Source organism: Lutra lutra, chromosome 9 (genome assembly GCF_902655055.1).
Source record: "Lutra lutra chromosome 9, mLutLut1.2, whole genome shotgun sequence".
In the NCBI taxonomy this organism is placed as follows: domain Eukaryota; kingdom Metazoa; phylum Chordata; class Mammalia; order Carnivora; family Mustelidae; genus Lutra; species Lutra lutra.
The window spans coordinates 56692359-56720274 of record NC_062286.1 but is presented as its reverse complement, the minus strand read 5'-3'; the positions used below and the strand labels follow the sequence as shown (position 1 = coordinate 56720274).

The 27916-nt window shown below is 41.2% G+C and overlaps 1 long non-coding RNA gene across 2 annotated transcripts; it reads right to left on the bottom strand.

The window, feature by feature from the left end:
- Positions 1-7240: 7240 nt before the first annotated feature.
- Positions 7241-27205, bottom strand: LOC125109605 (uncharacterized). Of its 2 annotated transcripts, none has more exons than XR_007130296.1 (3): positions 26675-27205; positions 22663-22782; positions 7241-7396 (listed from the first exon to the last, which is right to left on the bottom strand). It is a non-coding gene; the product is annotated as an uncharacterized LOC125109605 (long non-coding RNA). The 2 variants fall into 2 exon arrangements; XR_007130297.1 differs by having other exon boundaries at positions 22663-22778; positions 26852-27205.
- Positions 27206-27916: the final 711 nt, after the last annotated feature.

Genomic DNA, 27916 nt, shown 5'->3' with positions numbered 1-27916 from the left:
GGCAAATGAAGGTGGAGGGAAAGTTCACCTTCCATCTGGTGTGAGCATTAAATGAAAACGAAATCACTGGACATGCTTATCACGGTGCCTGGCATATGGGAAGTGCTTAGTATGTGCTAACCACTACTTCCTTGTTGAAGGTATGTATGGTGTGGTTTAAATATTTACTTCATGGTGAAATATACCATGCCTATGCAAGAGTGTAAAAACATTTCCATAGATGAAAAAAAAATTGGGTGAACACCTATATTCTCCTTCGTCTCAGGAGGTTACTGCTTTCCGAATTTTGGCTCATCATATACTTACTTATTTCGTCCTTTCAGTTTGTATAAATGTTAACAATACGTTCCTTGTTTTTATCTTTCAGGAACTTTATATTAATGGATTGTAGTATAATCTATTCCTTGTCTTGCCTTTTGCTTGCAACAGATGCTACTGGATTGATGTGGACAACTCTAGTTCATTCAGTTTCACTGCTGCATAGCATTTTATTATACCAATACCCCACAATTTATTTTATTTTATTTTTTTCTATTATGGGCATGTGGGCTGTTATTGATTGATTGCTATTACAAACACTGCTGCCCAGAGCATTCTTATCCATGAGCCCTGGTACACACATTTAAGACTGAAAATTTCTAGGAGGTTAAATCCAAGAGTGGAGTTGCTCAGTAGTAGGATATGTGAATATTCAAATTTACCAGGTAATGGTACACTCTTTTCTACGTAGAGGCTCATGAAAGAAATTTTTGACAGAAGATTATTACATACAAATTTTGGATCCTCACAAAAATCACTCTATGTCATAGTCAGTCTCTCAGATTTCTCTGGTTTCAACCTAAAAACCAAATGAACCCTTTTCTCTTAGTATTCACACTTTTGTGTGGTCCTCTCCCACACTGCACTGACCTTAGTCTGTGTGACCAAGAGAATCGAGTAAGAGTGATGGTATGATTAAGTTACACGAGACTGTAGCTCTGTTTGGGGGTATCCTCTATTTTTCTGTTGCTTTTGGGTCTCTCCCTTTGGGGGAAGGAGCTGTCATGTTTGAGTACCACTATGCAGAGGCCCATGAAGTAAGAAAGAGAGACCTCCACCCAACAGCCAGTAAGGAACTGTGGCCTACTGACCGCCATGTTGGTGGGCTTAGAAGTGAATCTGAGATGGCTGCTGGTTGATAGTCTGGTGAGAACTTCATGAGACACCTTGACCAGAAGTGCCCAGCGACGCTGCACTTGACACACACAAACTGTGTGAGACTATAAAAGTCTGTCTAAGCTAAGTTTGGGAGTGAATTGTTATGAAGCAAACATAACTAATACATACTCTATTAAAGAGGCAAAACTTTAAGTCCCCTTAAAGAGTTTGTGAAATAAAGCAGGATATTAAAACAGGTTGAAGTGCTAACAGATCTAGGTGTTATTAAATTAGTTAGTCATGTAAAAAACACCAAAAAGGTGGGAAACCAAGGCTAATTTATCACTCGTAACCTGTAAAAACACGGATCAAGTGTCTTCAAACTATTTTTTTATTTTGATTTATAATTATTGAGTCCTTTAGATGTTTGTATAAGTTATTCTTAATGCAAAACATTCATTATAACACAATACTAAAATAATAGAAGGCATCTAAATATATGAAAATAAGAAACATATATATCCACTCGATAGAGTATTATGAAAAAATGAAAAACTTTGTTAAAAAAAAGAATGACCTGTTCCCAACATAATGTTAAATGGAGAGAAGGATACACTGTACAACCAGGATAAAACCAATTATATAGAGACTTAAACAATAAAAGTGGGCATTTCTCAGCTGGATTATGTGGGATTCTGTTTCCTGCTCTAAACTTGTTCTGGACATTGTAAGTTCTCTCTAACAAGCATGTGTTATTATTTTATTATTAGAAAATATATTTAACACCTGGAAAATTATTCTACTTTTTTTAAGGTTTTATTTATTTATCTGTCAGAAAGAGAGCACAAGCAGGGGGAGTGGCAGGCAGAGTGAAAAGCAGGTTTCCCATTGAGCAAGAAGCCTGAGGCGGGACTCCATCCCAAGACCCTGGGATCATGACTTGAGCTGAAAGCAGACTCCCAACTGACTGAGCCACCCAGGTGTCCTGGAAAAAATTACTTGATTAACTTTCAGCAGCATAAAGAAACAAAGACTATAATTTCTACCTTCAAATTGGGAAAAAAAAAAATTTATCAGATAGATACCAGCAACGGAGCATCTGCAAAGATTTTGGTTGGTAATCTATTTGTTGTTTTGTTGACATCAGAGGTTCTGGAGAAGGAATCAGAGGTTGCATTTATGGAATCTCTAAAATTTCATGTGACTATAATTCATATTCTTCGGTTTTTGCTCATGAAATTGAGAGGAGGAAGAAGGAGGTAGATGAAATCTCATGGAAGGGCAACATGGAGGTGAGGGCTGCCTGAGACCTTTTTAAATTCAGAAGGGTGTTTATCCAGTGGTGACTTCATTAGGTCATGGGGTCTATGGTCATAGCCTAAAAAATGATGCCTTGTGACAGAAAAAAATCTGAAAATTTATTTTGATATTAAAAAGTATTTTGATAAACCATGACCTGAGCCGAAGGCAGAGGCCTTAACCCACTGAGCCACCCAGGCACCCCAAATTAAAAAAATCTTAAAACAGTCTTTGAATAGACTAAAAATATATTTTCTTTTTAAAAAAAATTCTGCTAATTAAATAAAACTTGGAAAAGACCTTGAGATACAGGATTTAATTTGAAAGAATTCACCAAACTCCCATCACTTAGGAAGAACTGCTCCGACATTTTGGCATGTTTCTTCTCGTATTTATATTCTTTCTATGCATTTCCATTGCATCCTGGGCTCCTAGACTTTATGCTTTCTTGTGACTGCTTCTTCCCATGATGACAGTAGCTCTGTCTTTCTGTCTAACTATCCTTTTCTCAGTGCTTAGAGCATGGTAGGTACTTAACAAATATTTAATGACTAAATTGTTTGGACGATACTAGGAAAAAAGAAGAGCCATGAGCAGTAAAGGAAGCTTCAGATTTAGGAGGAAAATATCATGGCTTCTAGGTTTATCTGAACCGTAGTACTGAAATCACATTTGCTTCCCAAAAGAAGGAATTATTTTGTTTTATCGTGTACAAAATACTGATGACAAATATTTCAGGCAGTAAGAAAAAAATATTACCAGTTACGGCAAGCACTGGAAATTTATAATTTGGTGACTTCATAAAGATCTAATCAATCCCACATCATGTTTCCAAGCATTATTTTATTAAGCGCTCCATTTATAGGGAATCTCGTAGCCAGAATTTATTGTTTGTTTAGATTTTTCCAATGCCCTCATCACTGAGGTCCTTGGTTGCATGTGTAGAAGATTAAGAGATACAATAAACTCAGAAGAATAGACCAAGCAGCACATACTAGATAAGGCCAGAGTAAATAAATATGTCTCTTTCTAAGTCCTGGAGTTCAGCAAGAATAAAAACAAATTCTTCCATGTAAAATAAGTAGAATTTTCATAGGGAAGATCCATCGACATTAAATTGATCTGCATGTGCCCACGTTAAATAGCTGTTTAATCTATAAGCCAGGATTCAGAATTATTTTATATCTCACAATTATACTTTTGGAAGGAATATGGACTACAAGGAAGTACACCGAAGAAATTAAAAGTAAAATTCCCGAAGGTGTGGATTAAGGACAAGGCCTTTGTTTCCAACTCAGAACAAATGACCTTAAAGATCCTATTTGAGTCTGCCCTTCGTAAGTCCACAAGAACAAAATCCAGCCAAATCCAATTCTTGTTACTGTCAGGTTAAAAGCCAGCTTCCCTGGGTTCAATGTCTAGTTGTATGACGACAGACGACTTGCTCAATCTCCTTGTGCCTCAGTTTCTCACCTATCACGTGGGGACAATAAGCGTATCCATCTCACTGTGTTGTTGTGAGAATCCCGAGTTAATGTGTGTCCAGTTCTGAGAAGGATGACCCACATGGGGTAAGTGGCATGTAAATACGAGCTAATTATTATTAGACAGTGAAACAAAACACTTGCCTTTTGTTACGTGTGGTCTCATCTTTTTACTTGACAAGAGAACACCTTGGTCCAGCTCTCCAGCTTGAGTCTTTCTCTCATTCTTATCTTTTGTTCCTCCTTTCCAAGAATGTTTCCCCTCGCTCCCCTGTTGGCCAAATCTGATCTCTTTGGACTTAACCACTTAAAAGGTAGAAGGCTACAGTAGGCGAGGGCCAGAAATGGCTCCAGAATCATTCCTTTGGAAACTGGTGTTTTTGCATTTCCCGACATTCTAGAATTAGTTGTAGCACTTGAGAAGACCTGAAGCCCTTTCTAGAAATCTGTTAAGAAAATATGCGCCATCTCTTCAAACGCTTGTCTTCTTAAAATGAAGCTCTTCAAACATGGTGTCGGTCTGCTTCAGAGTGGAGGAATTGAGTACCTCATACGTTTATCATGTCAAAACAGAGACTACAAGAAACACGCTCTGTGTGAGGATCATTGTTGACATGTTTGTGCACAGAGAAACTGAATATAATTTTTTCTTTCCTGGGCGATCTGACATGAGAAACCTGTTGTCTGTCTCAGTGCTTCTTCCCCTGCCACCTCCTCCATGGCGACAGCAACAGCACACAGTGGGCAGAGTCCCAGGCTTAGCAGGAGCTGATGCCCTGGTGTTGTACCTGCCATTGCAGACCGTATCACACAGGCCAGCTGCTTCCATTCCCGAGACGCAGTGGCTGTGGCTGCATTGTGCCAGCTGGACCGCCGTGCCTGCATCAAAGCAGGGACCGGGCCCAGGCAGCATTGTGAGGTCCCTCCCACTTCTTCAGTGCTTGAGTCAGTTGACTTACTTTACTGAGAGGACATTGTAACCTCTCTTACCAATCACAAAAGCTTTACCATCCAGCGTTCCAGCAAAGAAATCTCCCACCGTGGTCTCTCTTCTGGAATATTTGCCTTCATCTGTGGGACTGGAAAGTCTCTTAAAGAGGAATATTTCTCTCCTGCGGCCAAGGCCCTCCATATCTTTCTAAAGACCATCGGAATCATGTTAACTTCCCTGCATAAAATCTTTCAACTGCTCTTCCTCGAGTACAGGGTAGTATAATGGTATTTACATGGCACCCATGACCTATGGTGGGCCCCAGGGGTACCCTGGCCTCTGGTCCTAAGAAGCTCAATCTTCCCCTTGTTGGCCATCTTCTCTCTTCCCCATGCCTTGCCTTTGGATGGACCATTTCCTCTGAAGTTAACATGCTTCTCTGCTCTCTCTGCTTCAATGGAGGCATCTTGTCTTCTAAGAAGCCTGTCATGAACCTCTAAGGTGGACCGAATGCCCTCTCCTCTGCCCATCTGCTCATTGCTTCCCATTGCAGCATTCGCCATGCTGTGGTGTATCTGTCTGTTGGTGTTTGTGTTGCCCACTAGTCTGGAACCTTTTTTTAAAAAATATTTTATTTATTTATTTGACAGAGAGAGAGAGAGGCGGGCGGGGGGGAGCACTCACATGTAGGCAGAGCAGCAGGCAAAGGGAGAGGAAGAGGGAGAAGCCTGATGTGGGACTTAATCCCAGGACCCTGGGATCCTGAACTGAGCTGAAGGCAGACACTTAACCAGCTGAGGCACCCAGGTGCCCCTAGTCTAGAAGCTTTTGAGGACATTTGGCAATGTCCTCAAATGTCTCATTTTGGCAATTCCGGCATTCAATCCAGAACCTCATATAGAATAATAGGGTCAATACATGATCACCAAACAAGTAAATGAATAAATCCTTAATTTCCAAGATCTCCTGTATATAATTAAGGATACCATAAACCTAGAGATTATAATTAGGTTGGTATATGGCTGGTGGAGAACTGTTCCCAAAAAACTTAGCGAGGGCAGGCCTAAACCAGACAACAAGCACATGACGGTTTATAAGAATGTGAGATATGATGCAGAAGCTACTGAACCCAGGCAGGACTCCTTCAACAGGTCATCCACCAAAATGATTCAGCTTTGAAACTGATGAGGTGTGAAATCCTGCTTTTTGGACTAAGAAGATCATTACGCTAATGCAAGTCGTGGGAAGAAAGCTTGTCTGAAAGTGACCCCAAAGAAGCCACTATTTATTGAGCATCTACTTACTATCTCTTGGGCTCTTTGATTGGATGTTTTAAATTCATAGCTCATTTAGTTCAGCTCTCATAACGTCTCTAGGAAGGAGGTAATCATAGCCTTATTTTGTAAACAAGGAGACTGAGGCTAAGGAGGGTTGATCATTATGTGCCAAAGGCCACACTGCTTTGAAGAGGTAGCAGTGACTGGGCTGCTCCAAAGGCTATGGATCAAAGGAGGAGCACCTCACTTCTTCTGTACTGGGCGCTGATGTGAAGATGGTCATAGACAAACCAGACTGCATTCTGAGAGGGGAAGCTGTTGAAGATTTAGAGGTGACAATCACACCTTCCTTCGTCTTCTCTGATTTGTGAATCAAGCGAGGAACACAAGAAGTCAGATAGAAATCCAGATTCAAGATTTTTCAGAGGAAATGAGAGCTGTGATTAGACAGACATGTGAATCCTGTACCCCCAAACCAAGAGCCACATGTAGCTTCCAGAACCATAGGCCTGGAAGGGGCCTGCCCCCTAAGCTTGCCACATGCAAGGGGAAAAATCAAACTCTGCCTGTGGTTTTAAAGTAGAAGGTTCTGTGAAGACTTAGCTTTGAATGCTCAGTGAAGCCTTCTGGATTCATCTATCAGTCCGACCAGTGTGACTCTACATCTCCTCAGAGAACTAGAAAGCAGAAGAATCAAGTCCTTGCCCCCTCCCCTGGCCAGAAAGCTAACTGACTTATCAATGTGACCAAAGCACGGAAAGGACTGGTGTGATGGTTCATTTTGTGTGTCAACTTGGCCAAGCTATGGTGTCCAGTTGTTTGGTCAAACACCTGTCTAGATGTTGCTGTGAGGGTATTTTCTAGATGTAATTAACATTCCAATCAATAGACTCTGAGTAAAGCAGATTATCTTCCCTACTGTGGGTGAGCCTTGCTTAATTAGGTGAAGGCCTTGAGAGCAAAGACAGGTTTCCTGAATAAGGTCAAATTCTCCTTGAGACTGCAACATCAACTCTTACCTGAATCTCCAGCCTGCCAGTCTGCCTTCTAGATTTCAGACTTGCAGGATTTTGCTAATCTAATACAACTGGAATTATTGAACTTGCCTCTGAAGAGTTAGGCCATGAAAGCTGTGTTCATGTTTCTATGGGTTCCTATTGGAAGAGGTACTGGGCTGATTCCATGTGTCCCATCAGTGTGGACTATCTGGAGATCTTTTGACCATCTGTGATGGTTTAAATAGCACTTGATGACCCTTGTCCGTGGTGCTGTGGAAAAGACATTCATGTTATAAGGAGGCTGACTCCAATGGCTGGCTGCTGGGGGTGCTCAAACTATTTCAAGAGTAGAAACATTATCTTATGCTCTTATTAAAGAATTCTCATGCAATTTTTTTTTTTACAGCTTTATAAACATATATTTTTATCCCCAGGGGTACAGGTCTGCGAATCGCCAGGTTTACACACTTCACAGCACTCACCATAGCACATACCCTCCCCAATATCCATAACCCCACCCCCCTCTCCCAACCCCCTCCCCCCATCAACCCTCAGTTTGTTTTGTGAGATTAAGAGTCACTTATGGTTTGTCTCCCTCCCAATCCCATCTTGTTTCATTTACTCTTCTCCTACCCCCTCAACCCCCCATGTTGCATCTCCTCTCCCTCATATCAGGGAGATCATATGATAGTTGTCTTTCTCCGATTGACTTATTTCACTAAGCATGATACCCTCTAGTTCCATCCACGTCGTCGCAAATGGCAAGATTTCATTTCTTTTGATGGCTGCATAGTATTCCATTGTGTATATATACCACATCTTCTTTATCCATTCGTCTGTAGATGGACATCTAGGTTCTTTCCATAGTTTGGCTATTGTAGACATTGCTGCTATAAACATTCGGGTGGACGTGCCCCTTCGGATCACTACGTTTGTATCTTTAGGGTAAATACCCAGCAGTGCAATTGCAGGGTCATAGGGTAGCTCTATTTTCAACATCCTGAGGAACCTCCATGCTGTTTTCCAGAGTGGTTGCACCAGCTTGCATTCCCACCAACGGTGTAGGAGGGTTCCCCTTTCTCCGCATCCTCGCCAGCATCTGTCATTTCCTGACTTGTTAATTTTAGCCATTCTGACTGGTGTGAGGTGATATCTCATGGTGGTTTTGATTTGTATTTCCCTGATGCCGAGTGATATGGAGCACTTTTTCATGTGTCTGTTGGCCATCTGGATGTCTTCTTTGCAGAAATGTCTGTTCATGTCCTCTGCCCATTTCTTGATTGGATTATTTGTTCTTTGGGTGTTGAGTTTGCTAAGTTCTTTATAGATTTTGGACACTAGCCCTTTATCTGATATGTCATTTGCAAATATCTTCTCCCATTCTGTCAGTTGTCTTTTGGTTTTGTTCACTGTTTCCTTTGCTGTGCAAAAGCTTTTGATCTTGATAAAATCCCAAAAGTTCATTTTTGCCCTTGCTTCCCTTGCCTTTGGTGATGTTCCTAGGAAGATGTTGCTGCGGCTGAGGTCGAAGAGGTTGCTGCCTGTGTTCTCCTCGAGGATTTTGATGGATTCCTTTCTCACATTGAGATCCTTCATCCATTTTGAGTCTATTTTCGTGTGTGGTGTAAGGAAATGATCCAATTTCATTTTTCTGCATGTGGCTGTCCAATTTTCCCAACACCATTTATTGAAGAGGCTGTCTTTTTTCCATTGGACATTCTTTCCTGCTTTGTCGAAGATGAGTTGACCATGGAGTTGAGGGTCCATTTCTGGGCTCTCTATTCTGTTCCATTGATCTATGTGTCTGTTTTTGTGCCAGTACCATGCTGTCTTGATGATGACAGCTTTGTAATAGAGCTTGAAGTCCGGAATTGTGATGCCACCAACTTTGGCTTTCTTTTTCAATATTCCTTTGGCTATTCGAGGTCTTTTCTGGTTCCATATAAATTTTAGGATTATTTGTTCCATTTCTTTGAAAAAAATGGATGGTACTTTGATAGGAATTGCATTGAATGTGTAGAGTGGTTTAGGTAGCATAGACATTTTCACAATATTTATTCTTCCAATCCAGGAGCATGGAACATTTTTCCATTTCTTTGTGTCTTCCTCAATTTCTTTCATGAGTACTTTATAGTTTTCTGAGTATAGATTCTTAGTCTCTTTGGTTAGGTTTATTCCTAGGTATCTTATAGTTTTGGGTGCAATTGTAAATGGGATGGACTCCTTAATTTCTCTTTCTTCTGTCTTGTTGTTGGTGTAGAGAAATGCAACTGATTTCTGTGCATTGATTTTATATCCTGACACTACTGAATTCCTGGACAAGTTCTAGCAGTTTTGGAGTGGAGTCTTTTGGGTTTTCCACATATAGTATCATATCATCTGCAAAGAGTGATAGTTTGACTTCTTCTTTGCCGATTTGGATGCCTTTAATTTCCTTTTGTTGTCTGATTGCTGAGGCTAGGACTTCTAGTACTATGTTGAATAGCAGTGGTGATAACGGACATCCCTGCCGTGTTCCTGACCTTAGCGGAAAAGCTTTCAGTTTTTCTCCATTGAGAATGATATTTGCGGTGGGTTTTTCATAGATGGCTTTGATAATATTGAGGTATGTGCCGTCTATCCCTACACTTTGAAGAGTTTTGATCAGGAAGGGATGCTGTACTTTGTCAAATGTTTTTTCAGCATCTATGGAGAGTATCATATGGTTCTTGTTCTTTCTTTTATTAATGTGTTGTATCACATTGATTGATTTACGGATGTTGAACCAACCTTGCAGCCCTGGAATAAATCCCACTTGGTCGTGGTGAATAATTCTTTTAATCTACTGTTGAATCCTATTGGCTAGTATTTTGGCGAGAACTTTTGCATCTGTGTTCATCAAGGATATTGGTCTGTAGTTCTTTTTGTTGGGATCCTTGTCTGGTTTTGGGATCAAGGTGATGCTGGCCTCATAAAATGAGTTTGGAAGTTTTCCTTCTATTTCTATTTTTTGGAACAGTTTCAGGAGAATAGGAATTAGTTCTTCTTTAAATGTTTGGTAGAATTCCCCCAGGAAGCCGTCTGGCCCTGGGCTTTTGTTTGTTTGGAGATTTTTGATGACTGTTTCAATCTCCTTACTGGTTATGGGTCTGTTGAGGCTTTCTATTTCTTCCTGGTTCAGTTGTGGTAGTTTATATGTCTCTAGGAATGCATCCATTTCTTCCAGATTGTCCAATTTGTTGGCGTAGAGTTGCTCATAGTATGTTCTTATAATTGTCTGTATTTCTTTGGTGTTCGTTGTGATCTCTCCTCTTTCATTCATGATTTTATTGATTTGGGTCCTTTCTCTTTTCTTTTTGATAAGTCTGGCCAGGGGTTTATCAATCTTATTAATTCTTTCAAAGAACCAGCTCCTAGTTTCGTTGATTTGTTCTATTGTTTTTTTGGTTTCTATTTCATTGATTTCTGCTCTGATCTTTATGATTTCTCTTCTCCTGCTGGGTTTAGGGTTTCTTTCTTCTTCTTTCTCCAGCTCCTTTAGGTGTAGGGTTAGGTTGTGTACCTGAGACCTTTCTTGTTTCTTGAGAAAGGCTTGTACCGCTATATATTTTCCTCTCAGGACTGCCTTTGTTGTGTCCCACAGATTCTGAACCGTTGTGTTTTCATTATCATTTGTTTCCATAAATTTTTTCAATTCTTCTTTAATTTCCTGGTTGACCCATTCATTCTTTAGAAGGATGCTGTTTAGTCTCCATGTATTTGGGTTCTTTCCAAATTTCCTCTTGTTATTGAGTTCTAGCTTTAGAGCATTGTGGTCTGAAAATATGCAGGGAATGATCCCAATCTTTTGATACCGGTTGAGACTTGATTTAGGACCAAGAATGTGATCTATTCTGGAGAATGTTCCATGTGCACTAGAGAAGAATGTGTATTCTGTTGCTTTGGGATGAAATGTTCTGAATATATCTGTGATGTCCATCTGGTCCAGTGTGTCATTTAAGGCCTTTATTTCCTTGTTGATCTTTTGCTTGGATGATCTGTCCATTTCAGTGAGGGGAGTGTTAAAATCCCCTACTATTATTGTATTCTTGTTGATGTGTTTCTTTGATTTTGTTATTAATTGGTTTATATAGTTGGCTGCTCCCACGTTAGGGGCATAGATATTTAAAATTGTTAGATCTTCTTGTTGGACAGTTCCTTTGAGTATGATATAGTGTCCTTCCTTATCTCTTATTATAGTCTTTGACTTAAAATCTAATTGATCTGATATAAGGATTGACACTCCTGCTTTCTTCTGATGTCCATTAGCATGGTAAATTCTTTTCCACCCCCTCACTTTGAACCTGGAGGTGTCTTCGGGTTTAAGATGAGTTTCTTGTAGGCAACATATAGATGGGTTTTGTTTTTTTATCCATTCTGATACCCTGTGTCTTTTGATTGGGGCATTTAGCCCATTAACATTCAGGGTAAGTATTGAGAGATAAGAATTTAGTGCCATTGTATTGCCTGTAAGGTGACTGTTATTGTATATTGTCTCTGTTTCTTTCTGATCTACTACTTTGAGGGTCTCTCTTTGCTTAGAGGACCCCTTTCAATATTTCCTGTAGAGCTGGTTTGGTATTTGCAAATTCTTTCAGTTTTTGTTTGTCCTGGAAGCTTTTAATCTCTCTGTCTATTTTCAATGATAGCCTAGCTGGATATAGTATTCTTGGCTGCATGTTTTTCTCATTTAGTACTCTGAATATATCATGCCAGCTCTTTCTGGCCTGCCAGGTCTCTGTGGATAAGTCTGCTGCCAATCTAATATTTTTACCATTGTACGTTACAGACTTCTTTTCCCGGGCTGCTTTCAGGATCTTTTCTTTGTCACTAAGATTTGTCAATTTTACTATTAGGTGACGGGGTGTGGGCCTATTCTTATTGATTTTGAGGGGGGTTCTCTGAACCTCTTGAATTTTGATGCTTGTTCCCTTTGCCATATTGGGGAAATTCTCTCCAATAATTCTCTCCAATATACCTTCTGCTCCCCTCTCTGTTTCCTCTTCTTCTGGAATCCCAATTATTCTAATGTTGTTTCTTTTTAATGTGTCACTTATCTCTCGAATTCTCCCCTCGTGGTCCAGTAGCTGTTTGTCCCTCTTTTGCTCAGCTTCTTTATTCTCTGTCATTTGGTCTTCTATATCGCTAATTCTTTCTTCTGCCTCATTTATCCTAGCAGTGAGAGCCTCCATTTTTGATTGCACCTCATTAATAGCTTTTTTGATTTCAACTTGGTTAGATTTTAGTTCTTTTATTTCTCCAGAAAGGGCTTTTATATCTCCCGAGAGGGTTGCTTTAATATCTTCCATGCCTTTTTCAAGCCCAGCTAGAACCTTGAGAATCGTCATTCTGAACTCTAGATCTGACATATTACCAATGTCTGTATTGATTAGGTCCCTAGCCTTTGGTACTGCCTCTTGTTCTTTTTTTTGTGGTGAATTTTTCCGCCTTGTCATTTTGTCCAGATAAGAGTTTATGAAGGAGCAAGTAAAATACTAAAAGGGTGGCAACAACCCCAGGAAAATATGCTTTAGCTAAATCAGAAGAGATCCCAAATTGTGAGGGGGGAGAAAGGGGATAAAAAGGGGTTCAAAAAGAAAAGAAAAAAAAAAAGAAACTATTTAAAAAAAGAAAGCCGATAAAGAAAAAATATAAAAAGAGGAAAAAATATATATATATTAGATAAACTATTTAAAAAACGTTAAAAAAGAAAACGGTAAAAGTTAAAAAAATTTAGCAGAAGAAGAGAAAAAGAAAAAAAAATTGAAAAAGAAAAAAAAATTAAATTAACTGCAAGGCTAAAAAATCATGGGGAGAAAGCCATGAGTTCCGTGCTTTGCTTTCTTCTCCTCTGGAATTCCGCCGCTCTCCTTGGTAGGTGAACTTGGTCCTGGCTGGATTTCCCGTTGATCTTCTGGAGGAGGGGCCTGTTGTAGTGATTCTCAAGCGTCTTTGCCCCAGGCGGAGTTGCACCGCCCTTACCCGGGGCCGCGCTGAGTAATCCGCTCGGGTTTGCTTTCGGGAGCTTTTGTTCCCTGAGCGCTTTCCATAGAGTCCGGAGGACGGGAATGAAGATGGCGGCCTCCCGGTCTCCAGCCCGGAGGAGCCGAGAGCCCGGGGCCCCTCTCCTCAGTGCGCCCTCAGAGAACAGCGCCCAATGACTCCCGTCACCCTGGCCTCTGGCCGCGCTCCGAGCTGACCGAGCCTGTGACTGGTTCAAGGCAACCCCGAGCTGAGAGTCACTCCTCGGCTCTGTCTCTGTAGCCGGCTTCCCCGTTCTAATACCGGTAAGCTCTGCGACACTCAGACACCCCCGATCCTTCTGCGACCCTGCGGGACCTGAGGCCGCGCTGACCCCGCCTGGGCTTCACCCCAGTTAAGCCTCTGGAGCGATGTCCCTCAGCGGAACAGACTTTTAAAAGTCCTGATTTTGCTCCGTTGCTCCGCCGCTCGCCGGGAGCCGGCCCCTCCCCCCGCGGTCTATCTTCCCGTCGCTTTGGATTCACTTTTCCGCCAGTCCTACCTTTCAGATAGTGGTTGATTTTCTGTTTCTAGAATTGCTGTTCTTCTTCTCTTCAATCTCCCGTTGGATTTGTAGGTGTTTGCAATCTTTAGATAAGCTATTTAGCTGATCTTCCGCTACCCGAAGTAGTCTCAGCCTGCTACTTCTCCGCCATCTTGACCCTCTCTGCCTTCTCATGCAATTTTTTTCATGATTTAACATTCACAAATTTCTTTCATGTCTGTTAATTTATTGGTTTTCCCATAGGGCCTAACACACAGTGAGGCAATTCTGGAATTAATTCCAGAGTATAATAATGGCAAATTAAGAACCAAATTTCAACTTTAAATTAACCTATATTTCTCTGTTTTCTTCACAATGAATTGTCCCTATGCATTTCTTTTTACAGTAGTCATTTTTATGACTAGCATATTAGTAATGTCCTATTATTACTTGGTTATTTAATTATAAATTAAAATGCATAACTCATAGGATTTTTGACCAGAACTAAGCAAGAAATTAAAATACAAATGAGAAAATAACTTAATTTGTAAATAACATTTCTCTGAAATCAATTATCTTATTTTCATAAGGCACACAATTGGAAGGAGAAATCTCTCTGTTAAATTCACCTAAAAGAACAAAAGAATTATTGGAATATTTTTAAAAAAAAAGTACCGCCTCTTTAAATATTAATGAACACCAGCTTTATCATTTCTAAAGATTTTGCTTCTCGTTTTCCTATTCCAGTGAAGGGTTTTCCTGTCTCTTGTCTGGTAAAGGGACATGGGTTTGAACCTGAGATTTGAGACCATATAAATATCTGATCTGGACATTTCAAGAAAATGTCATCCCCCTCCCTTCCTGTGCCGTTATATTTTCTGTCAACATTCTTGGTCTTGCCAGTGTCAGTGGAGCCACCATGTCATGTGGGCCCAGCAGCTTCACTTTGTGCTCTACAAGCAAGAGGAGTCTTTTTGGAGCCCAACACCAGTTCCCTGTTCAGATTGTCTTGCAGAGCCGAGAATGTGAGCCTCACAGGAAGTCACAGGAAGGCCAAGGCTGAGGGTATTAGCAAGTCTTGCTCTTGATATTTCAAGACAAACCTAGCAGAGCACTGAGATGTGACGTCATGTCTTTGGAAGCAGTGTTCAACCCTGCAGTGCTGCGAAGGTGTGTGGAACAGAGTCAGCCTTCCCTCAGACACAGTTGACAGCAAGGACCAAGAGTGGTCCCTCGACCAACAGCAGCGGCAGTGGCAGCAGCCCTTGGAACTTGTCAGAAATGCACATTCTCAAGTTCCACCCCAGATCGGCTGAAGCAGAATGTCAGGGAACAGGCCAAACAATGTGTTCAGCGGGTCTCTAGGGGATTCCGATGGACCCGCAAGTTTGAGGTCTACTGGTGTACACCAATTTGGATCCTCACAGAGCCAGATGCATGAACATTTTGGGGTTTCCAAAATAAGATGAAAATCACATTTTCATAGACTAGTTCCTCAGTAAAGAAGGCTCTGGTCACATAAAAAAACTGTGAGAGAGGGGTACCTGGGTGGCTCAGTCTGTTAAGCATCTGCCTTCAGCTCAGGTCATGTTCTTGGGGTCCTGGGATTGAGCCCCCCATGGGGCTTCCTGCTTGGAGGGTGTCTGCTTCTCCCTCTGCACCTCCATCCCCGCTTGTGCTTACTCTCTTTCTCTCTCTCAAATAAATAAATAAAATCTTAAAAAAAAAAAAAAAACAGTGACACACACACACACACAGAGAGAGAGAGAGAGAGAGAGTTGTTTGGAGATAGAAGCGATAATCAGGAAGGCCCAGTTCAGGGATCTTTGAGGCCCTGACTACAGGGACTCAGGGCACAGGGCCAGAGGTAATATCTGAGAACAGTCTCCATGAACTTGTGGATTCTAGATTCTTGGAATACCTTCTTTCTGGATCCCTGTGGCTTCATTGAGCAAGGATGGCTCAGCCTGGGTCTTGGCACAGTGTGGCCTCAGGGTGCCAGGCTGGGGGTGACATGGGTGGCTGTTCCTGCTTGACTAGAACTGGGGGCACTGGTGTGCTCTTGCCCCCTCCCTTTCATGAAAGACTGGACTAGGGTTAGAGGCCTGAGTGGGACTCCCATACCCACCTCCACTGAGCTGTGTATCTTGGGCGAGTCCCATCCTCTCTGGGCCATCTTGGGTTGGGGAAGGGGTTGTGATGGTGCTGAAGGCACTGCCCTCCTCCCTGCCCTTTCCGTCCCGTATATACTGAGGGCTTCAGCAGAAGATAGTCTTCTACCTAGGACTTCTCCTACCAGAGAAGAGGTTCATGAGGTGAGTGATTTCTAGGTTCACTTCCATGCAACAGGCCAGCCTTGGCTCAGAGTCTTAACTTTGAAGCCCCGTGGTGATAGGTTTTATATAACGTTTCAAAGGGCTGGAAAACCTCCTCTGAAGATTCATTTTCTGGTGGTGGGCTTAGCAACTCTAGTTCTTCTTTCTGAATCTATTTACTTTTACAAAGAACAAATGCCCCCAAGTACAATTTGCACCCAGATTACTAGACTCTCAACTTAAACATTACCAAAAGCTATAATTTAGAAATTCTTTTATCTATCCCAAGCTAATAGCAGTTTTGCATGTCTTTATATTGTTTTCATCTGTTTCCTCAAACTCCCTCCCCTTTGGTTATTGTCTCTGGAATATGTGCGGGCTTGTTGAATTTTAGTGCTGAATTTGGGATATGGAAAAGATTACTCTTAATTATATTACTTATTTATTGAAATGTAATAATTTTTATATAGACCTTCTGTGCTACAGAAGCAGTGTGTTCTTTTGTGAGGACGTTTCAGGAAGGTTGCTGAGGCGAGGATCTGAATTAAACAGGGTTCTGGATTGATCTAGCCTTCAGTACTTCCAGACCAACTTCTCAAGTGCTTTCTTCAGTGTGAAGCATTCACACTGGCTTAGAAACCAGCCAGCTCAAGGTGTGTTTCTTCAACTCAATGAACCAGTGACATCCCCTTCTGAAACAATCACCGCAGGGCCTCACCAAGATTTCCCTCCCCGGGGGCGTTAGTCCATATTGAATTGGGTTGAGTTGATGGCACAGTCTCCCTCTTGTTGGCCTAGTGGTTACAATCTCTCTCTTAAACTGCACCAGGTCCAATCACAGCCCTTAGGGCTTTTAGAAAAAGATACAATGCCACTAAGGACTAGAAAATAAATCCTTGTCAGGTTTCTACCAAGAAGAAAACAATATGCTATCGCCTCAAATTTCTCACTTTGTCAATACAATTATCTGCCTCGACTTCCTCCATATTTCTTTGAGCCTGCTGGTCAACCGGGAGACAGATATCCCCAGCTTTGGGCATTTGGGACAGGGTCTGGACACTGGACACTGCTCTACAGGAGAGAGGGACCGGCCACCTGATCTGAGGGGCTCAGTTCGAAATGAAAATGTGAGGTCCTGGGCTCAAAAATAATTAAGGATTTCAAGATGGTAACCGTAGAGCATTAAACCAAACCCAGGGTCCTTCTGGAAGTTTATTTAGTTCCTGTATAACTGAGCAGGTCACACATTCAGGGAGGCAGCTGTGGCTCGAGGGGAGACCCAGTTCAGGAGGGGAAGTGCCCATCTCCTCTCTCTGTCTTCAGGGCAAGCCACTTGGCTTCATCTCAGGGTCTGCTCTCAGTTCTCCCCACGCAGCTAGCTGTCCCCCTCCTTTCCGTCTTCACTCACATTCGAGACTATCTCTACAGCAACCTGTATATTGCTCTCCCGCTAAATCACATGAGGATGAGCCCTCCGAGGCCTGAGGAGAGCCGTCAGAGGGCAGAGAGCGGCTTGGAAAGGCAGCCTCCCAACTCCCCACCAAGGCTGCTCCGCTCTCCCTGAGGCAAGAGGTTCGCGGATCTCCAGCTCCATCTCCAACTATGGAGTTTTCTCTCCCTTGGAGTCTGACAAAATCCTTTATAATTCTCTCTAAATGTTCCAGGGCATTTTCGCTTTTTCAAGTGAATGTTGTCAATGCCTGCCAAATGCCTTAGCTCTTCCCTCCTTGTCTTCACTGTAAATGCTTCCCGGGCTCATAGCAGCAACATTCCGGCTATACATAGTAGCAAAACCTCTGCAGCTCTCTGGTTTTCTTTATCCTTCTGTTCTCAAAGAATTCCAAGTTTTGCTCTATTGGTGTTTATGTAATTCTTCTATGATGAATCCTCTCCAAAGCGGGCCCGATATGTACTCATAATCTCGCCTATAAAGGGTTATCTGCCATTCCCACTCCTAATTGGATTTCTAGTTTCTGCTCATACAAGAAACGATACAGTGATGTTCTAAACAGGGGCTCACGATTGGCCTGGTGCTACTTTGCCAAATAATGAGAGTGTTCGGAAAATGCTGCCTCTAAACCAAAGTGCTACTATGTATCCTGAAAACTGGAGATTTCCAGAAGAGAGGGGTGAGAGGCATTCGTGTAGAATTTTCCTGCCAGTGGTGGTGGCCGCGAGACCATGAAGTACATGGACATTAGGAAACGGGTAGTTCAATTAAGTCTCTCTGGGCCTTACTTTGGCTGACTGGCCGTGACAGTCGCTGGTGGGAGAACCAGAAGACCTGGGTCCACTAATCCTTTTTTGGCTCTTTAACTCCTCTGTGACTTTGGCCAGATCCCCAAAGCCCCAGATTTCCCCGTTGTAACCATGATAATGCTAACAGTGGGCCATTTTTTTTTTCTTATCAGTGTTTGAAAGAAAGGATTCTTCCTTTAAACGTGAACTTTCCCCTTTAGATCTTCTCATTGGATCCCCCACGGATTTCTTTGTTCTTTTGAAGTACAAGGCAGTGGGAGTTACCGCTTGGAATATTTTCCAAATGTGTAAGCGACTTTGGACGTAGAATTTGTATCCATGGCTGGTTGAGGAAGAGGTTCCCCTGGAAGCCTCAGAGGATGAGTTCCTCACCCATGAAGCCTCCCCGTTTGTGTCGCAGTGCAGGTGCGAGAATTTCTAGCTCCCTCATCCATTCATTCTTCCTGCTGAGGGTGCTTCATTGCTTGTCTTGAGGTGCTTGAGGCGTGGGACTGTGTGCTCAGCTGAAAAAGTTAGCAGATGGACTGGAAGCCCCGGGAAGATTGTTTTCTCCAGCCTCATCATTGTTATGCAACCTCTGCTCTGATAACAAAGTTGTTGTTCTTCTCAATGAAACCATACGGGAAGGAAAAAGCCCTTTTGGGGTGACTGTAAGTCCACAGCCTCCTACCCTTCTCCACGGCTCCCCAGAACATCGGTGCTCTCCAGTACCCCATGGAGCAGGCCTCCCTCTGCCAGGCCTTTCTTCACTCCATCATGCCACCAAATACGTTTTGCTAAAACAGGGCAGTTTCGGGTTGTCTTGCCAGAAAATAAATCTCTGCTTCAAAGCTTCATAGCATTTCATCTTTCCCACGTTACTCTGAATACGTTCCCTGGGTTTCCATAGGCTCATCAAATAATTTCTTACAGACCCTTTCCCCTTTGTAGGAAGGCTCCTTCCTGTCTTCCGTGACATCTCTTTCTTAAGCTCTTGGCAGACTTTAGGGAACCCTCAGTTCCTGGGAAAAAGGATTATCGAGGAAAAAGAGTACGGGTGGGATTTGGAATGTGCAGGTTCCGGGAACACCAGCTTCTGTGACTCACTGGCCGTGAAAACTGAAACCATCTCTGTCTCTGGTTCCTTTACTGCGAATGGGAAAAATAAAAGGCCCTTTCCCCACGGAGGCACCATGAGGGTGACTGGAAATAATACACATTGAAGTTGGTTTTGAATATTTTTAAACGTGTGTTTACTACGACTTTTGCTTGTTGATTTTGTTTTAATTTTTGTTAGATTATCCCAGTTCAAGCAAATAATCCATACCTTCCTTGCAGTTTCCATTTAATTTACTGATAAACATGCATTTACTTTCTTCTGATATTAATTGTTGTTTTCGGGCCAGGTTTTGACCTTTTTTTACCCAAGGAATTTAGAGTCGGAAATAAAAGGAAAAATTATAAGGAAGAAACTTAAGTATAGTTCAAGCCCTAAAGTATGCTAATTAACACATCTGTTTGCCTTTGGAACATCTGGGACAACAACTACGTACTAATTCTCTTAAAAATGATTTATTTAACCATTTGTGGAAGATTCAGGTGTGTGAATTTAATTGCACAATTAATTAATTATTGGTGAGGTCTTTTTATTCCTTCCTAGTAATCAACATAATAAAATACTGCAGTGTAAATTATGGCAGAAAAGAATTAATAAATATAACTACAGTTTTCATTTTTATTCTGAAAGTCTGTTCAAACAATTTAGTTTTGATATTTCCCTTCCCTTTCTTTCATCCTTCTCCCTCCCTCCTTTCCTATTTTCTTTCTTTTCTTCCTGTCTTTGGTATATATAAACAAAAGACAATAATGAGAATAATGTTATATGGAAGAAGTTAATCTAAAAGTATTTAAGCCATGAAAAGAAGAAAACAAAGGACTGGATACCAGTGGTGAATCTGAGCTCCTTCTATAAATTAATCAGGTAAGCAGGAAAAACAAAACAAAAAAAAAGATGCTCATATTGTAGATATGTGATATGTGTGGTTGTTTATAAATCACTGGCATATTCATGCCCAAAGAAGGGTTCATTCCTTCTGACATTTTGTTGTTAGAAAATGTGATTCTGTTGCTAATTATTTCTTATCTTTTAGATCAGGAATTTTCTACTTGATTTTTGCCACATGGTGAATGAACTTGTCAATTTCAGTCAATAAAATGTGAGCTTGATGTTCATATAATCTGACGAGTGATAAATGTTGTCACCCCAAAAGAACTATTTGAAAATCACATCTACCCATCTTCTAATGTACCTGGTACCTTTATTGTCCTCCATTAATCTCTCATCTGGGGAAAGACTTCAAAGGTTTCTGGTAAAATGCAAATATGTTGGAAAAAGCATATCATAAAATCATGTTTACCTATTAATAATTTAACTTGAATGGGTATCTCTGTGAGACTCCAGGACTGTGAGACTCCAGAAAGCTCCAAGGTAGAGACATGGTGGCCAGCTGGACCCAGTTCCTTTACCTTGGTGGGGAGGAGGTTTCAGTTGAGGGCCCTGTGTACATTTAGAAGGAGGGTTCTGGTAGGGTAAGTCACTAGAGAAAAGCCTTCCCCTTCACAGTGTTGCTTAGAATGATGGTACATTGAATAAACGTGTTTATTTGCATTGGGTCTAGAAGAGGTATATACTTCTAAGCTCCTCTGCTAATTAACTGCAAGACCTGGACTGTTACTTAACATTTCTGAGGCTGTTTTCTCATCAGCCAGAGGTGTACGGTAGTGTCTGTTTTGATGGGTTGCCATGATGATTAAAGGTGGTAATGCTTATAAAGTACTTAGTACCTGACCTGTATTCAAGAAATATCAATCAACTGTGTGCTTACACTAGTATCTATATTGATACTTAATTTCCTGTTTCTTAAGATGCCTTAAATTGCATGTAACAGAAAAATATAATTCAAATTTAACCATAAAGACTTAGACCTATTGGCTGACATAAATAGAAAGCAAAATTGGGCAAGCCTTCAGGTTGGGTTGTCTCAGTGGTTTAAGAATATCACCAAAGTCCACAGAACCGTTCTTCTCTCCATACTTCCCTTCTGCTGTTAACTTTATCCTAAGGTTGGCATTTTGGGGGGCTTGGCAGATGGCCACGAACACTTTCTGGGTTTACATGTTTTCCCCTCCAGGAAATCGCAATAGAGTGAGAAATCTCTTTCCCAGATCCTTCTGTGTCTTTGTGATCCAATTTGGTCTATACTCATCCCAGACCTGAAAACTGTAGCCAGGGGAAGGGATTATATTGATGAAGTTGAGCCCGAGTCACATTTAGGCCTTGATGTCAGCTTCCCCCCAAAACATAGAAGCTGTAAAGGGGTGATGTGGATATCCAAGCGAGGGGGCATGGATGAGGAACAACTTTGGCATCCATTATGGTGTTAATTACATTGAAAGCACTACCAATAAATCTAATGACTGGAGAACGTTACCTTCCCTCTATCCCATTTTGGAGGAGGTAGGAGGTCTCCGAGGTCATTTAGACTTTGAGAGGCTTCATTATCACAGATCTTGTTAAGATCAGGACCCAGGTGCCCTAATGTTACACTGGATCTCTTCCCAACACACAATCTTACCTTGTCAGATCTTCCTGCAGTGTCCTCTTCTAATTTTACATTCATTTCAGCATTGTTAACAATGTCAATTCCTATAAGCAACTTAAATACCCACTAAAGGGGAAATGGAAAAATACATTATATTTATAAAATATAATACAATGATGGAGATCCGTACTTGATGGGAACCTTTATATAAATACTCACCCAGCTACAGTTTCTATAAATGAAAGCTTTGTTCAGAGGAATGTGTTATCATGCCCCTACTTGTGTGTGTGTGTGTGTGTGTGTGTGTGTGTGTGTGTGTGTATGCTTATATATACACTTAAATTTCTTTAAGAATACTAAAGAACCTAGAAATAGTTGCCCTGGGGGTAGAAATTGAGGATCTGACTGAGACAAAGATATTTTCACTAATTGACTTTTTACTAGTTGATTTTTATTTATTTATTTGTTTGAGAGAGTGAGCGAGCACAGAGGGAGAAGCAGACTCCCAGCTGAGGAGAGAACTCAAGGTGGGACTCGATCCCAGGACCCTGAGATCATGACCTGAGCCAAAGGCAGTTACTTAACAGACTGAGCCACCCAGGTGTCCTGATTTTTTACTAATTGATTTTTAAAAATACAACTTAAGAAAGGACTCAGTCTCCTTGGTTTCAGAGCTTGGATAGCAAGGATTTTTTTTTTATCATTGTGATTTTAGGCAAGGCTCTTCATTTCTCTGAACCTTAGTTTCCTCTTCTGCCATGAAGATAATGGGTTCAACACAAAATTTTTATGCAGATTAACTCAAGAAAATTCTTTGAAAGTGCTTTTTAAGCTCTCATGGGCTATCGTAGTGATTACCATGTTGCATTTTTCCTGATGATCCTTTCCTTCTGCTCTCCTTCCCACTGCTTCAGGGATGATGTCTTTGGCATCCAAGGGTAAATAATCTTAGAATTTCTGGGCAGCCAGGTGCACTGGCTGAGAAGAGAGATTGAGGAATTCAAGTAAGTCTACTTTGGGTCTCTCAGCCATTTTTCCCCTTACAACTTGATGAGCATTTTAATGATACGTTACTGGACCCAGTTTTCCTGGATCCTCTCTCTTTCTTCACCTGTCCTGAGAAGATGGAGGAGTTTAACTCCACTGCAATTCATTTATTTGCTCAGCCACTAGTTACCAAGCACTGACTGTGTGCTAGGCTGGGTGCTTCAAGCTGTTCGCCTATCCTCTGGACTTTGAAGTAGAGCAGACTTGGCAAATACGTATTAATCAACTATTGTGCATAGTATTAACCATTCATTTTAAATGAAAGATGAACAGAAACTCTGACAACTAGTGACTTCTGGGCTGCAGTTACAATAATACCCATGAACGCCAGGTTTTAGGTCTTCATTGCTAACATAAAAACAAAGTACTTTCCAGCTCAGAGTTTATATACACCCATACACTCATCCTGGACATATTTCCAAAATGCGACCATGGTTAAGGGGCCAATAGGAGCCAGATATGCAGACTCTCCAAGGGTTGCATCTTGACTGCTAATCTGGGTCTATGAGTTTGATCTATTCATTGCATCTCCAGGAAGAGAGCTGTGAGTGTTAAGAAGAGAATAACAAGTAGGGACCACTCAGAGACAAGGAAAACATCTTTTCAAGACGTAGCATTATTGATGAGAACCTGGGAGGAGCCACAGACCATGAATCAACTTTGGGTCTTCTTTCATAAGAAGATTGTAATTCCTGTGCAGCAACTTTCTTTGCTCCCCAATTCTCCCCCACAAGCCCTCCCCCTCGAACTTTCCTACTCACCATAGTATTTCCCTATCAGAGAGCTTGCGTTCAAATAATTCAGGTCTGAGAAAGAAACCTCCTGTCAGAACACAGACATCATTGACAATTAGCCAGAATTCCAAGGAGAAAAAAAGGGAGGCCCAGGCAAGGTAAACGCATTTGTGTTTATATAGCGTGTGATGTGTTTTGAAGTTTTCCCCAAGGAGAAAGACCCTCTCTCCTACTTCAAAAGCCATTTTCATGTTTTTGAAATTACTAGAAATTATGGGCTAAACCCCCTTCACACATAATTTATTTCACCCAGTATCTCATATTTTGTGATAACATGCAAATACCATATGTTGCACTTTCTCTTTATGGGTGGAGGAGGGAAGGAGGGAGAACTGGCAGAATTATCACTAGGCACTGCAAAACCTTCCATTGAAATCCACATTCACCATAGTGACGTTTACTAGTTATGGCAGAGTTGATCAAGTGCAGATTTTCCTGCTGCTGAAGCTAAATTGCAAGCTGCTTATAATGCCATCAGATGCTGCTGGTTTTCTAGCCAGTGAGGACTTTAAGAACGCTTCTCTCCCTCCCTGTTTTCTGTTGCCGCCGAGCCTCTCCCCCTCCCCACTCCAGGCCCACGCTCTACAGGATTTGAACTAGACTGACCTCACGTAGCTCTTGCCCGGAATAAATCCAGCTCCCCATCATCTCATGGGTTCCAAATACTCAAACCAGAAATCCTAATGCATTCCCAGGGCCTTCATTTTTATTTTCCCTAACAGGTATTTATTTTCTTAAATGAAATGGTCAATATTTAGGAGTATATATTATTCATAAGACTGAAAGAGGAAAAAAAAAAACCCATCTTGTATTCTCCTCTTCCATTTCATCAGAGGCAAAATGTTTTATGCCAGGCCAAGTGAGTCAAAAACACAAAGCTATTATTCAACTCATAGCTGCTTCAATCACTTCTTTACCAACAATGGTGAAAAGATGTGATTTTACAAGCAAACAGGAAGAAAAAGCTTGAACACACCCTGGGAGCATGTTTAAGAAGTTGATTTATGTTTCATGCTGAGTCTTACACCTGCAGTTCAAGTAAAACCCAACTTGGCTGCCCCAAAGAGTCTGGTTTATTAGGTATCAAGGAGTCGCAAGAAGCCATGTAATTAAAACCGTAATTAACTGGAAAAGGAAAGTGCCACCTGAGTTTTGAGAGGCTGTCAATTTTATTTCCATTACAGCCCTCCTGGCTCTCCTCTCAGACTCCCCCAAACCCGCCCCTTTTGCTTGATAAGAAAACAGTACATAGTCACACCTACTGCATACCTACATGTTTTTTTTTTTTTAAAGTATTAAAACATGTATATATGGCTACTTCTTCTAGACAAAGTCACAAGAGTTATTGCTTGTCTCAGGTTTTCTAGATCAACTTCTTCATCAGAGAAATGTTCTGGAAGTACGCTACCCAATACTGTAGCCACCAGCCAGGTAGCTATTGAGCACGTGAACTGTGCCTTGTCTGAATTAAGATGCGCCCTACATGTAAAGTACTTGTCAGAGTTTGGAGACATAGTGTAAAAAAAAAAAAAAAAAAAAAGTAAGATCTCAGTGATATTTTTAATATTGATTACTTATTGAATGAAATTTTTTCAGATATATGCGATTGTGTCAAACATGATGGTTTCATTTCACCTGTTTCTTCTTACTTTTTGGGGGGGTCTACTAGACAATTTAGAATTATAGGCAGGGGTTGCACTCTTCCTATCAGACGATGCTGTTCTAGAGTTAGGGTCCTGTGTTTCCTGCTGATGTGTGGGAGAATGTGCTGGAAGTACCTCTTCTTGTCCTTCCTGCCATCCCTAGGATTGTGAGGGGCTGGCGGGCAAGGAGAAATGGGAGCATTTTGGTGGCAGTGTACGAAGATGCTGGAACAAGTTATTAAGGGACATGTTTGTGATTGCCAGATCGTTGAACTCAATTTCTCCATAAAGAGCTCAAAGCAAGATGTCTGAGCAGCACGAAGGGACCTTCAAGGGTCCTTTCTTCTCTAACAGCCCCTTGGCCAGCAGAGATTCCAACGCGCTATGAAATATGTTAGCGCCAGAACAAGGAGTGCTGGAAACTTCAAACGAAGGGACTGAAAGCGAGTTCAAAACCAACACGTGTGCCTTAATTTGTGAATTAAAGTGCTGATAAAACAATCTTTTGAAAGGTCAATCCATTTACATTAGATTCTGTAAACATCCGTCCCACGTTATTACACCGTCTTTCTGAACCATATCCTTTGAGGGTAATAAAGAGGTTCTGTAATAAAGACACAATTCTGTAATAGTTTTGAAGGTGGCTAGGGATGGAGGCTTTTTGGCAGTCTATAGTGGAAACAGGCAAAAAGTTTTAAATGTCTTAGCCTTCCTTTGCTCTTTTTAAATAAGTTTTGGAGTGGGGACAGTTAGCAGAGATACAGAGTTGGGACTCATTCAGGAAAGAAAGCAGCATCTTGTTTCCCTGTTAACAATATAGTGGTGACAAACCTCTTAAGGAAAAGTGCCCAAGGAAGGTAAGAGACTGACACTGGCTTTCTTTGGGCAGAGGGGACAAACTACCTCACTCCCCCTCTTTTCCCAGCTCAGCCGCAGTTGCATATTTTTAAGTTGCATTTTTTCCCAGGTAAGGGTCTCTGGAATCTTCCAGTTAAGAACAGAGACGTGTTGGCACGTAATTTTGGGAAGTGAGCCTGAGGTACCCAGAGCAGATGACACATGGGGCTTAGGTCCCGATTCAGCTACAAGTCAGCGGGGGCACCCCGGGACCATCTGCGTTCTATAAATTACAGTAATGCCGGCACATGGAGCCTGTAAATCACCAGCGAACAGGCGTCACCTTGTGACACACGACATGAACCCTGTTGTATATTCCAATAAACTCCCATAAACCATCTGATATAAACTCCGGATTATATTTCTTTAAGGGTTGGAGTAGACTTTTTTTGCCATCTGATTCCCCTTCTACACGAGAATTGAACAACGCTTTCCCTTCTCTTTCCCCCTCACTAGGCGTTTTGCTGTTTTTCAAGTCCAGAATCTTACTTAGTGGTTGACATGTGCAATTTGGTGAACTTTAAAGGACTGATCTTTTCTCCCTCCTTCGCCTTCTTTAATAAACTTGTTTCTTTCAGCACAACTGTGAATGTCAAAGTCTTGTGGTTACTACACAAGGAAAATACGATTTATAAACAGCAAATTAATGGCCAAATTGTCAGTAACCTACTTCACTGAATATAAATAAACGTGTATCATAAAGGGTCATGTCGTTAATATGGGTTTGCTGGCTTTCTGGCAACCTCCACAGCTGCCTTCTACAATAGTTTTTTTGTGTGCCGGAGTATGAGGAGGAAGAAAAATTGGAGTGGAGATAGCATTCAATTCCATTTATGGCTCATCCACAAATGTCTCCAAGCAACTGTGTCTGCTTGGAACACGGTGTTATCCTAGTCGTGGAGCTCTTCCTCCATCTTTAGGGAAATCCCTTTTGAGGAGTCACTTCTTGGAGTTTGTCATAGCCGACTTGCTGGCGGCAGTCACAGAAGTGAGAGAGTCCTTCACAAGACACCCAGCTTTGCTTCTGTTAGGAAAGATGGTAATATAAACAAACAAACAAACAAACAAAAGTAACAAGGACAAAATCTAGATTTCTAGTTTTCATTATGAAAGTATTTTGTCTTTTAAGAAAGTTCTTCTGGTTCAGTGTCTTCAATGCGACAATAAAGTATCTACTTTATGACACTTTTTATAGATGTATAGGTAGAAAGGAAAGGGATAGATCACTACTATCCTTTGCAGCATTTAAACTAAACATAAAATGGCTCAAAATTCAAAAATTCAAAAACTTCGGTAGCTTCTTAAGGAGTTAAAGGGTGAGATAATTAAGAATTCATTTTATTGGTCTGACATATCTTACTCAAGTTTACCTGAAAGCTAGGTTACATTTCCATGGTCATTGTTGGAAAAAATGCTTTAACATTATTTTATATACATACAAGCCTACATAAAGAAAACACAGTGCTATTTTTATTTACGGTGGTAGAGGATTCATGTACTCAATGGAAATTAGATAAATTGCTTCAAAGTTATGGGAGTTCTTTGGGATATATAAACATACTGAATGTGCATAAAGTTTAAATACTCAGGTTCTGCTGAGAAAGGTCCCTGAAGCTGAACATAATTGCCTTGTTGGAAAAGAGGTAAAACTAAATTTTGCTAAGACACACAGCACCACTACTGTGAATTCAAAAAATACAACTTTCAGGGACTTCTAAATACATTGAAATA